Source organism: Manacus candei, unplaced genomic scaffold (assembly GCF_025592945.1).
Source record: "Manacus candei isolate 608988 ecotype Guabito, Panama unplaced genomic scaffold, ASM2559294v1 h1tg000037l, whole genome shotgun sequence".
In the NCBI taxonomy this organism is placed as follows: domain Eukaryota; kingdom Metazoa; phylum Chordata; class Aves; order Passeriformes; family Pipridae; genus Manacus; species Manacus candei.
Genome location: NW_026138085.1, coordinates 16,058,751 through 16,073,763, shown reverse-complemented (window position 1 = coordinate 16,073,763; position 15,013 = coordinate 16,058,751). Strand labels below are relative to the sequence as shown.

The 15,013-nt window shown below is 52.0% G+C and overlaps 1 protein-coding gene and 1 long non-coding RNA gene across 4 annotated transcripts in view; both read left to right on the top strand.

The window, feature by feature from the left end:
• The first annotated feature begins 340 nt into the window (after positions 1 to 340).
• LOC127473947 (uncharacterized) lies at positions 341 to 8,692 on the top strand. Of its 2 annotated transcripts, XR_007905636.1 has the most exons (4): positions 341 to 507; positions 4,060 to 4,224; positions 5,792 to 5,882; positions 7,027 to 8,692. It is a non-coding gene; the product is annotated as an uncharacterized LOC127473947 (long non-coding RNA). The 2 variants fall into 2 exon arrangements; XR_007905637.1 differs by lacking the exons at positions 5,792 to 5,882; positions 7,027 to 8,692 and adding an exon at positions 5,439 to 5,527.
• Positions 8,693 to 10,458: 1,766 nt separating this feature from the next.
• JADE2 (jade family PHD finger 2) overlaps positions 10,459 to 15,013 on the top strand; it is a 72,188-nt gene continuing 67,633 nt past the window's right edge. The window contains exon 1 of one of the 2 annotated variants that reach the window (XM_051794061.1): positions 10,459 to 10,863. The gene's annotated coding sequence lies outside the window, so the exon portion shown is untranslated. The remainder of the gene's footprint in view (positions 10,864 to 15,013) is intronic. The other variant, XM_051794060.1, reaches the window with a different exon arrangement.

Here is a 15,013-nt window from a genome sequence, read left to right as displayed (position 1 = left end):
TTACCTGCCTGGCAGCTATAGCCAAACAAAGCACAGGCACTGTCAGCAATGCAGTCCTCTGTCTTCTGCCAGAGGTTGAGCCCCAGCTTTACATCCTGGGATGCTCCCAGATGCTGCAGTAGCAACCACAGAAGTTGCTCTCAAAAAAACCCCCAAAAAACCAAATAGCTTTGCTATGGTTTCTGCTCTTTCTAAGGAAGGGTTAATTTTCCTCCTCCTCATCATCATCATCCCTCCATAAAAAGCAGAACATTTTGTATCCTGCCCCTACTGACTTGTGGAAATAAGAGATACCCTATTAGCAATCCTTGTCCAAACACAGTGTTGGCCTGGTTAGTGCCAGCACTTTCCATCCAGCACTAGTATTTGTTTTTCCATGCTCTTAATCTTAGAAATTGAATCGAGTCTGATAAAAGCGACTTCCTGAATATTGCATAACAGTTTACGTCTGTCAGGAGGGAAGACAAACAGACCTGACCTTGAACTTGGAAAGTTTCCTCCCAGCAGGTAAGAGCTTCCAAAAGTCTGTGCTGGGGCTCCTGGTCTCCTTGCTGTCCAGGGACAGCAGCGAGGCTTCCCTGGCAGCAATCCTCTCTGCAAAAAACAGCTTTGGAAAATGCTTTGGATCCTCCTCTGGGGACCTGAGAATCCCCCGGAAAGAGCTGCAGCAGGAAGGCAGCTTCGTGTTCTTGCTCCGAAAAGAAGGCAGAGGAGAAATCCTGTCCATATCTGGCAGGGTTTAGCCTCCAGGGATTAATTAAAGGCTTTTTCAGTTTTTCTTTCAAACCTCACAACATTCATCCCCGCCTCACTGAATAGGAAAAAGGGAGAGGCATTTTCTCTGGTGAAGCACCAGCCTGTTTCAATTTTCAGTTTTACATTGCAGTAATATGCTTTTCCTAAGGGAACACCACAGGAAGGGCAAACTTTGGCTTCTCACCATTGGAGCATTACATCATTAATATGAGCTGGAAATCTGAGCAGCGGGTAAAACAAATTCCCTAAACTTAATTCCCTCTTTCCTTGGTGCTTCTGTCCCTCTTCCTTGCCCAGGGGTAAAGCAGGTGGAGGTGTTGGCAGAGCCAGGGGGTGGGGATCAGTGGACCAGGAGTGGGTGGTGATGCTACAGGAGCAGGGAGGTGTCCTGCATCCTCTGAGCTGCTGGGACTGGACACTGACAGAGCTCTGGGGCAGCAAAACTCTTTCTTCTGTGGCTCAGGTTTGTGGTGGTGGCTGCCATGGGGGAAGGAGCCACCTGGCTCTGGGGGCTCCCTGTGAAACATGGGGGGGTCTTTTCCACAGGTTTCCCAGTACCAGAAAAGTGCAGGGCTTGGGAGACTCTCGTTTTTGGGCAGCATCCTGAAAGAAGCACCACAGCTCCCAGCTCAGCCCACTCCATGTGTGTGTGTGTGTGGTGCTCTGCAGACCCCCCGGCTGTGCCCTGCCTGCAGTGTTTGTTTTCTGACCCCATTACTTATTCCAGTTTGGATTTCAGCTGCTTAGGCTTGATTATTTAAAACCCCCTCTATCTGATTATCATCAACCCAGCCAGGCCAGATATGAAGCTTCCTGGGGGATCCCCAGCAGTGTTTCAGAAGGATAAATTGCCTCTCATTCATGCTTTTGGGAGTTTGGTCAGCCAAGAGAGGAGGGAGCTACGGGGATATTCCAAAGGGGGGGGAGGCAGCTCCCCCTGTATTTCCTGTGCTACAGCCTCACAAATATCCGACTTTGCCGTGGGGTGGAGTTCCTTGCTGCCCTGGGCGTGTGGGGAAATGTGTCCTGGCAAGCACCCCGGGAGGTGTCAGTGATGGGCACACACTAACACTGGCACGGAAGGATGCTTCTGGAAGCAGAGCAGCTCAGGGACACACTGGCATGGCCGGGTGCAGCAGATTGGTACCCAAACCAGGCAGCCCTGTGCAACCTCCCCAGAGCTGCCTTGCTCTTGCTTTTCGGTTTTCTATTGTTATCCTAAAGCTGTCTTCCTCCTCCTCCCCCCAGCCCTCAGCAGGATGAGGAAGCCTCCAGCTGGCCTAGGAGGCTTATCAGCTCTGTCTGGCTGGGTGTTAACAGTTTATTTGCATAAGTACCTGTCCCCGTCATATGCCGCTTGCCTTTGTGACTCACTGGAGTTGTTTATTTTTCCTCCGGCAGCCAGGCTTGCGGCTGCTGCTCCCCGAGGGATGCCAGGGCAGATGCCACCACCCCCGGGCACTGCGGGATGCCTGGCACGCTCGGGACAGGACGCTCACCCTCCCTGGCTCACCCAATCCTCCTGCCCTGCGGGACCAGCTTGGAAATTAAATGTGTAACTGGTCGGGTCCTGTTTTCTCCTGGCTGCCAAGATAAAACGAAACTGAACCCCCCCAGCTGTCCCTGGCTGGGGAGAGCAAGGCTTCCCCTGGGACCACAGTCCCAGCTGCTGTTGCAGGGAAGGTGCCTCTGGCTGCAGGGCTGTGTGATGTGATGGGTATCTGTCTCCTCACCACTGTTAGCACTCCTGGACTCACAGAATGTCCTGAGTTGGAAGGGACCCACATGGATCACTGAGTCTGACTCCTGGCCCTGCACAGGACAACCCCAGAAATCCCAGAGGGGGGTGTCCAAACGTTTCTTCAGCTCTCTTCAGGCTTGGTGCCATGACTGCTTCCCTGGAGAGCCTCTTCCAGTGCCTGACCGTGCCCTGGGTGAAGAACCTTTTCCTGATATCTTTATTTTAAGGAGCTGAGATCCTTAAAGCCTCTTCTGAACTCAGGTCCCTGCTCCAAAGGCAGCGTGACCTGCCAGACCAACCCTCCTGGCTGTGCTGGAGCACCCAGGGTGCAGCTCTGCCCCAAGTGCTGGTCGTGACCGCAGAGTCACCTCCTGGGGTAGGAGCCGAGCGATCTTGTTTCTGCTCGTTTGCTCTGGAGGGTTTTTCCATCCATAGTAAGAAAGTCATTAATGTTAAACTTCCGCTGCCAGGTCCGATTGATTTGAAGATTATAACCACTCTAAAGGGGGGATGTGCTGCATATACAACGTGTTGAAGTCCTGGCAGGCAGGAATTGTTGCTCCAATGGTTGCCTGTGATCCGTGGAGCCCAACGGAGAACGGCTCAGGCAAACGTGGGGCTGCTCAGCAGCCTGGCAGGGCCAGCCAAGAGTGGCCAAAGGGCAAAGGTAAATTCAAATCAGCAGCTGGTGCATACTCTGCACAAGGGCTGTAATCCTCTCCCAGGAGATGACAGACTCATGGTTTAACAAGTCTCCATGCTGTTGTTGCTGTGACATTTTTCTAATATGGTGCACATCCACGAGGTCCTTGGTGCTCACAGGAGGGCAGTGCTCAGTCTGGGATCCTCCCTGCAAGATGCTACCAGGACTGAAGTATTTTCTTCTGAATGTGGCCCAGAAACCTGGGAGTTGTTGTGTGGTGTGTTCTGCTGGTGTGTTGTGCTTCCCCTCCGTGGCTGATGGGCCAATGAATCAGTTGTGCACCCAGCCAGCCACTTCTGGTATGTAAAAGTTATTTTAGACACGTTTCTGGTGTCCATCATATCATTCATCATATACCAGTTGACAATGTACCAGTTGAGCTGTGCCAGTTGTGTTTTGCTCCTCTGACTGGGAGACTGGATGGATGGATGGATGGATGGATGGATGGATGGATGGATGGATGGATGGATGGATGGGTGGGGGAAGCTTGGTGAGAAGAGCAAGGGATTTGGCTCAGCACATTCAGCCTCAGCTGTGACTGTGTGATGTTACAGGGCAGGTCAAAGTGTGAGAGAAGTGAGTGTGGAAGGGCAGATAACCAGCAATTTGCTGTGAGTATGGTCACTGAAGAGGATCAGTGGACTTGGTTTGTCCAAAGAAAAATGCAGAGAGAGAAAACAGAGGGAGAAGGAAGCAAACAGTGCATCACGTGAACCAAGAAGTGGCTAAAGGAGCAGAACCAGAGAAGGATAAATTCATGAAGCCAGGAGAGGGCTGCAGGAATCTCACTATAAATATCATATTAAGTTGTGTATCTCAAGAAGTCCCTGACTTTTCATCTTTATCTCTTTTCCTCAAGTGCATGAACAGCTGACTTGTCCTTCTGGCTGCTCTCAGGTCTTTCTGAGCCCATCCCATGTGCCTCCCTCTCTTCTGGCTGCACCCAGGCTGAGTTTGCTGCAAGGGAACACTGCTCAGGCGATGGAGTATCCATGTCAGCCCCCCTACGGTTAAAACCAACCTTGTAAGCAAACCCTCATAATTTTATTTATGACTTTTGGATGAGATAATGGTTTTCCACTTTGAAAAGAAAGCTTGCTACTTCAACATTTATTTTCTATAAATGCCTTGGCATTTATATTGCAACAGGAGACTATTCAGTGACATTATCTGATAAATATCGTGTTATACAGCTGCAATTTACAATGCATATATTTTTAACGGTGCTTCTAAGCTAAATTAAATGCTTCTAAAATATGGTACTTATGGAAAACAAATGTCTTTTCTAGCAATTTTGTTTTTCAGGGTACACTATTTTTTTAAAACCAGATACCATCTTTATCCTGTCAGGCAGTAAATTATGCACTTGCACTTTCATAAACTCTCCCCTTGGGAACTTAGTCAATGAAATGGAAATGTCTTTTTCACACCCTCCAACTCCAGAGAAATACAGGGAAATAGCCAACTGGGTTATAAACTGAATCCATACAAAATGTGGATTAATGCAGTCCTGATGCATGTATTGTTTAGCATATGTACCATTCACTCAAATGGTGCTTTGAGCTGTGACTGGGATCATTAATGTCTCTTTTTTTTTTATTTGGGAGAGTAATGGCATGTTCTGTGGTGGGATGTGCAGTAGGAAGACACCCACTGGCACGGGACTGTAACCTTCCTCCCAAGCCAGGACTCCTGTGGGAGGAGGAAAGCTCTGTTGGCCTGCTCAGGGGAGTAAAACACAATGGCTTTTACACCTTGGTGGATCTTTCCTGGGTTGTGGAGTGGGAATGGGCAGGACAAGGGTTTAGAATGGCCTGTCCTGCCTTTGGGATAGTCTTTCACGAGGGAGAGCAGAGGTACTGAGGCAGCTGGACTAGATGCTCCTTGTAGGTTCCTTCCAGCTGAATTATTATTCTAAATCTACTTCTGTTTCCATCGTCCATCACCCACTGAGTTTGCCTGTAGCAGTCAAATATCTTCATACAAACCCCCACGTGGTCTGAGGAGCTGTGCTATTCCCTCACTGCACTGAAGGTGGAAAGTGTGAAATGCCACCAAAAAGGAGGCAAAGGAATGAAAGCAGGGAAGGGTGGGAGGGTGTTGCAGGGGAGTCTGCTGTGATGCCCAAGGATCCCTCCAAAGCAGGAGGAGCTACAGCAGGTCTCCTGTCACAGGAGGGGCACTGGAGCTGTTCACCTCTCTACTGATGGTCCTTATTTTCCCAAATATAACTCACAGGCCCTTTGAAAGCCCCAGTTCTTCCAGTCTGGTGACTGCATGAAATGTGGGATGTATTCCATGCACTTGGCAATAGAGGCAAACTTAGAGAAAATGGGAAAAGCAACAACAACAACAAAAAAAGGAATCTTGAAATTTGGCAGAAAAAATGCAGTGCACAAACCCCACAGGAATGTGAGCATCTTTGCACAAAGCCACTTATGGATGCATTCCTTAAAGGTAATCCCTTCAGACAGAGTGAAGCTGCCATTTCTTTGAAAGATATTAAAACAGCTGTTGCTAGAACATAGAGAATTTCTGAGCTCTCTGTCAAGGGATGGACATTTGTAATGCTATATCTACTTTATTTACAGTTTGATACCAAATTTCCAGCTACTGAAGGTAATTGAGACTGCAAACAAAATCTCACTATCCACTGATCTGCCAAATCAAATTTCTTCTCCTGTAAGTATAGTGTTTTTCCTTAGCTTCAGAGAGGAAAAGAATTATGCAAAATGAATGAGAAAGAAAAGGGATTAGTTTATATAATGACCATAGCAGCCATCTCTCCCTTGATCTGTCATAGTTTATTCTCGAAGATGGGAATGATTATTATTGTAATTTAGAACAGAGCTTGTTCTCTTTCCTTCTGCTGCATCTGCTTACTACTCTCCAAATTAACACATATTTTAATAAAAACTAAACATCCCGATTATAGCTGGGGTGTTGGATGACCCCAGCTGGGATAATGGGCACAGCAAGATTTTCATCATCTCTGTGTTCCCCTCCTGGAATGTCTGTGCACTGCCCTGGTCTTTGATAGGAGTTAAAGCAGCCATGAGGCTATTCTAATGACTTCTGGCTACCAGAGGCCTCAGAAGAGGGTATCCAAGGCAGTAAATCAGTAGCCACGTGTCTCCTGTGCTGTTCTCGAGTTGTGTGGCGCTTCTGAGGATCTCTGGGAGCTCTCTGTCATCAGAGCAGCTCCCTGCTCCGTGGTGCTCCCCCAGCATCAGAGATGGGTGGGTGTCACAGCAGGAGCAGGCTGAGGGAGCTCAGCCTCCCTCATGGTCTCTCACTAGCTAATGTCAGAAAACAGATTGTTTCTAAAGGTCTTCAAAATTACACTGGATTTTTTTGCTGTATTTGAGGACTACTCACACTCCCATGGTCCTGTCCCACCCGTGTGGGACAAGGCATCAAGGGTTTTCCTCTTTCTCTCCCCTGTCTGCACCAAGATCTTCACTGCTCTCAACTCTGACTGAGAAATTTTATTAAACCAAAGCGTTGAGAGGTGAACTAATTGATACACTTGTTCTCCTGAAGTTGCTTCAACAGTTTTGTAGCTGTAACTCTAGGGATGAGCAGAGTCACCCCTAAAACCAAGGTGTTCACACCTCATCACCCCAGCACAGCGCTCCCCCAGCGTGTGGGGAAGCAGCCATGAGGCAACAGCTCTGCAGCATTTTGGGGACTCGTGGTTAGTGACGGGATTTAACTCTGCAGAACTCATACAAAACTTATAAAGACCCCGTCCTTCACTTCAAAACATCTGTTAATTCTGCTTGTGTGCTCGTTATCGAAAGGCTGCCTATATTTTTCCTTTCAGGTTTGCAAAAATAAGCACCGGTGAATGAAGATGAAAGGGAAATGTTGCTGGTTTCTTCCCTGGAGATCGTATTTCTTACTTGTTGCATAACTGCTTATTTTAGCATCAATCAGCCGAGCCTTTGTTGTGCAGACAATTCTGTCCTTTTAGAGGATTTGTGCAGTATTGTTTCTTCCAAAATGCCTTTTTTTTTTTGTTTTTGTTATTAGATTTATTTCTTCTCTTAGCAAATACCAACTGACAACACCCCATCAGAGCTCTTCATAAGTGTTACATAAATGTCATACTATGTAAACTGAGTGTTGGATGTATCATATACATGACTTTTCTTGGAGAACCATCCATCAGGTGCTATCTGAGTGTGTGTGTCACATTTATGTATTTGTACACAAGCCGTGTTTAAGTGTGCATGCATGGTAGCCAAAATTCTATTATGGAAAGTACTCAAAATGCAGAAATGTCTGAACTCTTCTTGTCAGTGCAACTTCACCTACCCCCTTCCGTTGAGGCAGAACAAGACTTTAATTTCATGTTCAGATACTCTTTTCCTTCTGCATCGCTGTGTGTGCAGTGAGATGGGCAGCAAGGGGCTCAGTGATGCCTATTGTTCAGCACATGAGCCTGGGCAGAGTACACTATTCAGCACATTATTCACATGTCTGACCACTTTTGGATTTCACAGTGATAGAAAACATGGCTCAAATACTTCTCAGTGCAGTTTTCAAAGCAGAGCCAGGTGCTGATGTTCTGGATGGCAAAAACACATTGAGGCTGGATCTAGGCATGCTGTGGACCTGCCCTGCCATGCTGTGACCTTCCTTAGAGATGTGGTCCAGAAATCATGGAGAAATGACCTCAAAGGGTGGGAAGGCTGCAGTGTGCAGTACAGGACCAGAGCAGGGGGACCTGCAGGTTCCTCAAAAGACACAGTTATTAATGTCCTCATGGTTCTTTCTGTAGCACTTTCCACTACACTGCCTCAGTGCTTCAGCACCTTCATTAATCCTACCCAAGCGCCCATTTTGAAGATGGGTCAGGGTGACACATGGATGGATTAAGGTCAGTTTTGACTTATTCAGGGTACTCCATCTGAAAAGCATAATGTCTGCTTTTTCAGAGCATTTAACATGATACAGCACTTCATACATGCAAGCACAGCACCCACTGCTTCCAGCTGCACGAAGATGGATGTCAGCAATTCAGGCTAAAGGTTTCCAGCCACGCACCCGCAGTGTGGGCACTGCAGCCACCAGCAGCTAAAAGTTTGGGTTAATGACTTTGTTAGCATCATACAGCCTGTGGCAAGGGCATGGAGGGAATCTGCTTCTTTGGGAGAGTTTTGTCCTATTGTCGCAGTCTCTCTGAGTCTCACAGCCCTTGCATTGCTCCCTGGGCAGTTTATGGTTCTGCAGATAAGATGGGAATCTGACCAGTGTTTTCTTTTTGACTTATACAGCAGGTCCGGGGTGTGCAGGTGTTGTAAGGAAATCAGACTGGGGCAGTGTAATTAAGAACGGCATTACAGTATGTGTGCACAATAAAATTGGTATGGAATGCCTCACTTTGGACACTTCTGATGTTCTCACCAAGTAACACAATGACCTTCACGATATCCCTTAAGGCAGCCTGTGCACATGGATGAGGTGGGATCCACAGGTGAAGTCCTGGCAGTGAGTGTTGCTGGATGCTGGAGCAGCAGTGTCAGCACCCACAGAGGTCCCTGGGGCTGCCGGGGACCGACAGACAGGGGCTGTGCTTGTGTATCCCACTACTTTTGTAATCCCAGCAAAGGCTTTTTAACCAGGGGCTGATGTTTCCTGTTCCCTGGGGGGGGCCTGTTGAGTGGATTCTGAGCACCTGGGGCAGCAGGTGCCCCAAAAGCAGCATGTTCAGAGATTTCAGCAGCATCGGGCTTTCCCCCCCCCTCCCCCCCCCGTTGTAAGCTGCTCTTCTTCAAAGCCCAGCAATAGGACTAATTTGGGTGGGGTTATCTAAAAGACCATAAAAGGCTGCTTCATGCCAAATTTCAAGACCCTATTTCCAGAGTTACAGTCAAAAAACCATGGCAAGCCCAAGAATGACCAAGATGATGCTCTTCTACTCTGCTTTCATCTTTGGAAGAGGCAAAGGATTTGGAGCGTTCAGAAAACATCCAGTACAGGCTGCCAAGGCAGAAAGTTGCAGACTAATTCATTCAAGTTTGGCAATTTATAAGGAGCCACAACAGGGATGTACGGTGGGGAGCATCTGGCTACCGTAGCTGTGCTTCCTAGTGGTTTATAACCGGTAATTCAGCGTTTTAGAGCTCACCAGCTTAACGAACGTAAGAGATGATGGCAGATTGTGACTGAAAGACCGTAAGAGATGATGGCAGATTGTGACTGAAAGACTGTCTTTAACCTGAATTTTAATCTTCTGCAGCAATGGTTTAAAACAGTGCGAGCCAACTTCTGTAGGGCCCCCGGGAGCTGGGGAAGATGCACGGTGTACACCCAGTTATTATTATTTTAATTCAAGAAACCGTTTCTATCCCGACAGCACCGCTGTCGTTGTTTTTAATCCGGGGGAAAACAGCTGGCAACAGGCAGCCCTGAACCACCCAGAGCCCAAAACACTCGTTTGGGCAGCGCGCAGCAGGGTCACCCCGCGGGGAGGCGGGAGGCGGCCGCGCCGCTCCGCACCTCTGCGCGGAAAGTCTGCGAAGTTTTTTTTGGGGGGAACACACACGTGTACGCACACAGGCGGGTCGGGGGGGGCTCTGCTGCCGCAGCAGCATCCCCAGCCCCGCCGCTCCTCGCCCCTCCGGTGCGGGCGCGGAGGCTCCGCTTCTCCCCCCCCCGCCCCGGCGGTTCCCACGCCCCGCGGCCGCGCAACTTCGCTCCGCGGGTGCGGGAGGGAGGGAAGCGGCTCCGCACCGCGGCCCCCGCCCGCCCCGCGATGGGCAAGAGCCGTCTTTTTGACGCAGGAGAAATGGCAAATTTTAAGTACGTCATTAATATGGCGCCAAAAGCTTTTTTTTTTTTTTAAGTATAAGCTTATTTTTTTTTCCTCCCCCCGCTCCCCCCCCCCCAAAAAAAAAAAAGGGAAAGAAAAAAAAAAAAAAGAAAGGTTGGCGAAGCCGCCCCGTGTACGCGTGTGCACAGCGCGGAGAGGGGGAGCGGGCGGGGGGGCGGGCGGTGTGTGCGAGTGTGTGTGAGTGTGAGTGCGTGTGCAGGGCCGGGCGGCGGGACGGCTGCGGGGCGCGGGGGCTGCGGGGCTCCGGGCAGCGCCATGGGGCCCCGGCGGCCGGCGGGGGGGTGACGCGGGGCGGGCGGCGGCGGCGGCGGCGCGGCCCGCGATGGGACCCGCGCTGCCCGCACCTGGCCCTGCCGCGGCGCCCGGGGAGGGGAGAAGGGAGAGAAATTGAAGATTTGGGGCGGCCGAGGCGGCGGGGGGGGGTGGGTGGGGGGGGTGGAAGCGCCGCCACCATTATCCGTCCCCGCTCCGAAAGTCGCTTCCCCGCCTCCCTGCCGGAGCCGGAGCCGGAGCCCGGGCGGCGGCGGGGCGCGGAGCGCCGGAGGAAGTGCGGGGTGAAAAAGAAAGAGAAACAGGCGGGCAGGGCTCGCCCGGCCGCGGCGGAGCGGCCATCTCGGCTGGGAGCGGGGCCGCATCCATGGAGTTACCGAGCGGGCGCTCCTAAGGAGGGCCCGGGCGGCGCGGCCCCGGCAATGACACCGGATTGAGCCGCCGAGGGGGCTCTCCCGGCCGGGGACTGCGGGAGCATCCCCCGCCCCCGCCTCCTCCCGCCCGTCACCCCAGAGACCGGCGCAACTCCGGGCGGACACTCTCCTGGCCAAGGTAAAGGCTCGGCGGGGTGGCGGCGGGAGCGGGCTGGGTTTGCAGCGGATGGTTATTTTGCAGCTCCCCCTGCTTTTGCTGTATTTCTGTCTTTTTTTTTTTTATTATTTATTTTTCACCCCCCTCCCTCCCCCGGCTGCCGGGCGGGGGATGTGCAGCATTCCCGGGGCGGATGGCGCACGGTGGTCACTCTCCTTTGGAAGTGCGGGAGGGAGGCGGCGGGGACGTAAACAAGAACTTTTCGAGGCTCGGTTCGCCGCTTCGCCCCCTTTATCCCCCCGAATTAATGACTGCGGCAGCGGCCCCGCGCCCTGCCCTGCCCGCCGGGAGGGGAGGGGGCGGCCCGGCGGCCCGCGGGGCTCGGGCGGGCTCCGCTCCCGGGGCTGTGCGGGCTCGGCGCGGGGCCGCGGAGCGCGGCGGGGCCGCGGGCGCGGAGCGCGGCGCGGGGCCGGGATGGCGGTGCCCGGGGGCGTGGCGGCTGCCGGCTCCCGCCTGCCCTCCCCTTCCTCCCCCCTTCCCTTCCCTCCCCACCGCGGGGCTTTCCCCGCCGCCTTCCCCCGCCGCACCGCGCTGGTGGGTCCCGGCGCTGCCGGCCCCGGGGAGGGGGGTACCCGCCGCTCCCCCCGCGGCATCACCGCGCTCGAAAACATCCCGCGTCCCGCCCTCCCTTCCCCGCGCTGTGGTCCCCGCGGGGCGGCCCCCCCTTCTCCCTCCATCCCCGGCCACCTGCCCCCTCCCCGGGCGCTCTCCCGCATCCTCCGGGGATCCAGCGGCGCCCCCGCCGCGCTCCTGCCCCTTCCCCACCTGCCGAGCCGCTTCCCGCCCAGGGTGCGGGGCTGGGAGCCCCCCGCGCCCGGGGTGGGAGCAGCGAGCTGGAAGTTGGGAAGCGCTGCAAAGGCGGGAGGCTGCTGAATTGTCAACCTCGGAGGGGGAAAAAAAGAAATAATTATATATTTATCTCTCGCCATACCTGCACATCCTGAGCGCTTTTTGAGTGGGAAGGGAAGGATGGCATGGCACTCACAGGGAAAATTCCCAGCGCCTTCTCAGCACCCACAGTGAGAATTGTTTGCTGAAGGGTTTGAGCCAGGACCCTCCGACGGCTGGGACATTTTTAGGAGGAGATTTTGCTTGAGGGAAGAAAAATTCAGTGATCTCAGCCTTCTCCCCGGGGGTAAGGAGCCCGGCTCTTAGGAATGGTGTTTGACCTTTAAGCATTTATTGGCTACTGGGGTTAAAATAAGCTTGAGATAGAAGTAAAAATAGCTTGCAGAAAGGTTAAATCGAAGGTTAAATTTGTTTTTCCTAGGAAAATTGAGGCTTGATGTTCAAAAATGTAGGCTTGGAGCAAAGGATGGAGGGTACATGTTAGGGGGTCTGTAGGCAGGGAGATGCAATTCCTTTAAAGTATCGATGGCTGCTGATAGTGTTTGACACCCAAGTTCTGAAAGCTGATGGGTGGGTGGTCCCCGAACTATTTAGATCTGGTCTTTGCCTTTCTGTGGGTGTTCCGTACAAAGATCGGAGTGCCCATAGCTCCTGTTGATTTCCTCTGAGCTGTGGATGCTCAGAGACCTGCAGGATGGGGCGTGGAGCCGTGCCCGATGTCCCTGCCCGGTGTCCCTGCCCTCACCCTCCCCCCCAAAGGCAGAGATGTTTCCAGTGCCCTCAGTAACCTTTCTGATTACCTGTGCTCTGCCTGGGCTTGCTGAAAAAAAAATAGATAATTAGAGGGTAACGAGTCAGAAGAGGCAAGTGGAGTTATAAATGTGAGTGGTAAAGAAAAAAAAATCCCCTTGTAGATGTGGAGAAAGGCAAAGCACAGGAAGTAAACGAGGGCTTGTTTTGTTTTAAATTGAAATGAGATTAAATTTTGCCCCAGGGAGCCAAGACAGCCAGCAGAGTTGGTGTGGAGGAGAGGAGGGATGCCTCGCTCCTCCCTGGGTACCTGAGTTTTTGCTGCAAAGTTGGGGCTGGCAACAACCTGTGGAGGAGGCGAGGGGCAGGCGAGCCCCGGCGGGCAGGGACAGGCTCCCACTGCCCGGAAAATGGGTGTTCTGGGTACCAGGATCCTGCCTGTCTGCTTTTACACTTCTGCAGGGTTTCCAGGGAGGTTAAGAAAAGCTTCCTCCCAGACGTCAGGGCTGTGCACCACGGTTTGCTGAGGGTCTGTTGGCCCAGCCGCTGCGCATCCTTCGGTCCAAAACTTTGTTCCTCTGTCACTATGATACTGGGGCTGGGCCAATTCGGGGGACGCTGCTGCTCTCTCAGAGCCTCCTGTAGCAGCACTCGGCTCCAGAATCGCTAATGGGAAAAGGCGATGGGAAGAGGACAACCCTCCCACGGTGTAAAGACTGGGACGTTCCAGCCCTCCACCCTTCTTATTACACTTTCTAACAACCGTTGTTCCTAGACAGAGGGGGGAAAAAAAAAAACAATTAAGGCAGAGGGGAAGCGTTGAAGGGGGTGCGTTGGGAGCAGCCCCGGGGCTCCACGTCCCCCGCGGGGCGCGGGCGGTGGGACGGGCGCGGGGGTCCCCGGCGCGGGGTCCGCTGGCCGGAGCGGTGTGTGTGCCGCTGGGGGCACTATGTTCCGTTTGTGTTCCTATTTCTGGGCTGGAAGAACAAACAGGGAAGTGGTTTTTCTGCAGTCTCATTGCAGCTCACAAACAGAGCACATCATTCAGCCGGTGTTGCTCACAGCGTCAGAGGTGACGGCGCGGGGACCGGCGCGGCGCATCCCTCAGCCTGCGGGGAGGCTGGGAGAGGTGATGAACAAATACTTCCCCCCCCCTTTTTTTTTTTTTTACTGCAACTTACGCAGGTTTCTGTGCCTGTTCCCCGTGGATTTCGGGAGCACAGGCGTGTATGAATTTCTGTCTTTGCTTGCCACAGTCCCGAATGGTTGGTTAATTCTTGCAAACAGCCCTTGCACGGGGTGTTGAGGTGCCGCTAAAATCTCCAAATCACACGGGGCTTGATGTACAGAAGAGTTTGCAGGGAGCTGGGAAACATCAGGGGGTTCCCCAGAGCACAAGGATGGTGGAGGGGTCCGCAGAGGAAGAGTTCTGTGCTGGCTGGAGGCTGGATAAGGCATTTTGGTTTAGTGTGGATGGGAGCTGGCACCTGTCCCTGGGCACTGTGCCCAGAGGAGACAGGAGCTCAGGACCTGGGCACAGGTATCTGTGCCAGGAGTGCTGCTGCTTTCACCTCTCCCAGGTTGCATGGGCAAAATTGCATTCCCGAGAGCTCCTCTCCAGCCCTCCCCTGCTGTGAAGCAGGACCAGCCAGCCTCAGACCATCATCTCAATTTTAACGCCAATCCTGGTGCTAATTTGTCCAAGGCCCCTGTGATTTACATTTGTTTAGGCTGATGGAGGGCCATCATTTTCCTTGGTTTAGCATTTATCTGCCTTTCTCAGCTTGAACAAAGGCAATGCTAAACATGTGTTGGTTTGCAAGCAATTCTGTTTTTTTGGTTTCCAGGCTTTAGCCAGGGCTGTGCCTGTGGATTTGAGTTGCAGACACTTCAGGGGGATGTTCATTTGTTTATAAAAGAAACCCACATCTGTTTCTGTTTGAATTTTTTAAGCAAGCCTACATAGAAACCTTTCACTTGGTTTCTGGCTCTGTAAAAACTAGATTTTGGGCCAAGTTTGACCTAAGAGTGACCTTTTCAAAGTATTACAAATTTTTTTGGTATTTGTTTATGACTTTATTAATGATGCCATGCGGGGAATGGGTCATTTAAAGGTGAAATTAACTTCTAATGTAAACAAAAGATTAATTTTGGAGCAGAGACCGTATTTTGTGGAGACATAAGTTGCTCAGTAGTTCACCAACTGAATTGCTCCTGAGAGCTTGTGGGAGCTGGAGCTCCAGCCCTGGGCAGGATGTGGGCAGTGGGTCCCCCCCGCGGTGCCAAAGGGGTGGTGGGAGCCCAGCCACCATCAGACTTTATAACTGTGATCCAGATGGGGAAATGGCCAAATTACCCTTCTTCTACAGTAAATTCCTCAGTTAAGTGCCCTCGGTTTACTACTGTTGGGCTGCTCCTGATGAGTCCCTCAGAAAACAGCATCTTCTTAGCATGGCCTGGAATTTAACCATTTTCTGGAATGGGCTGGTCTTGGTCACAAATTTTGCTCCCT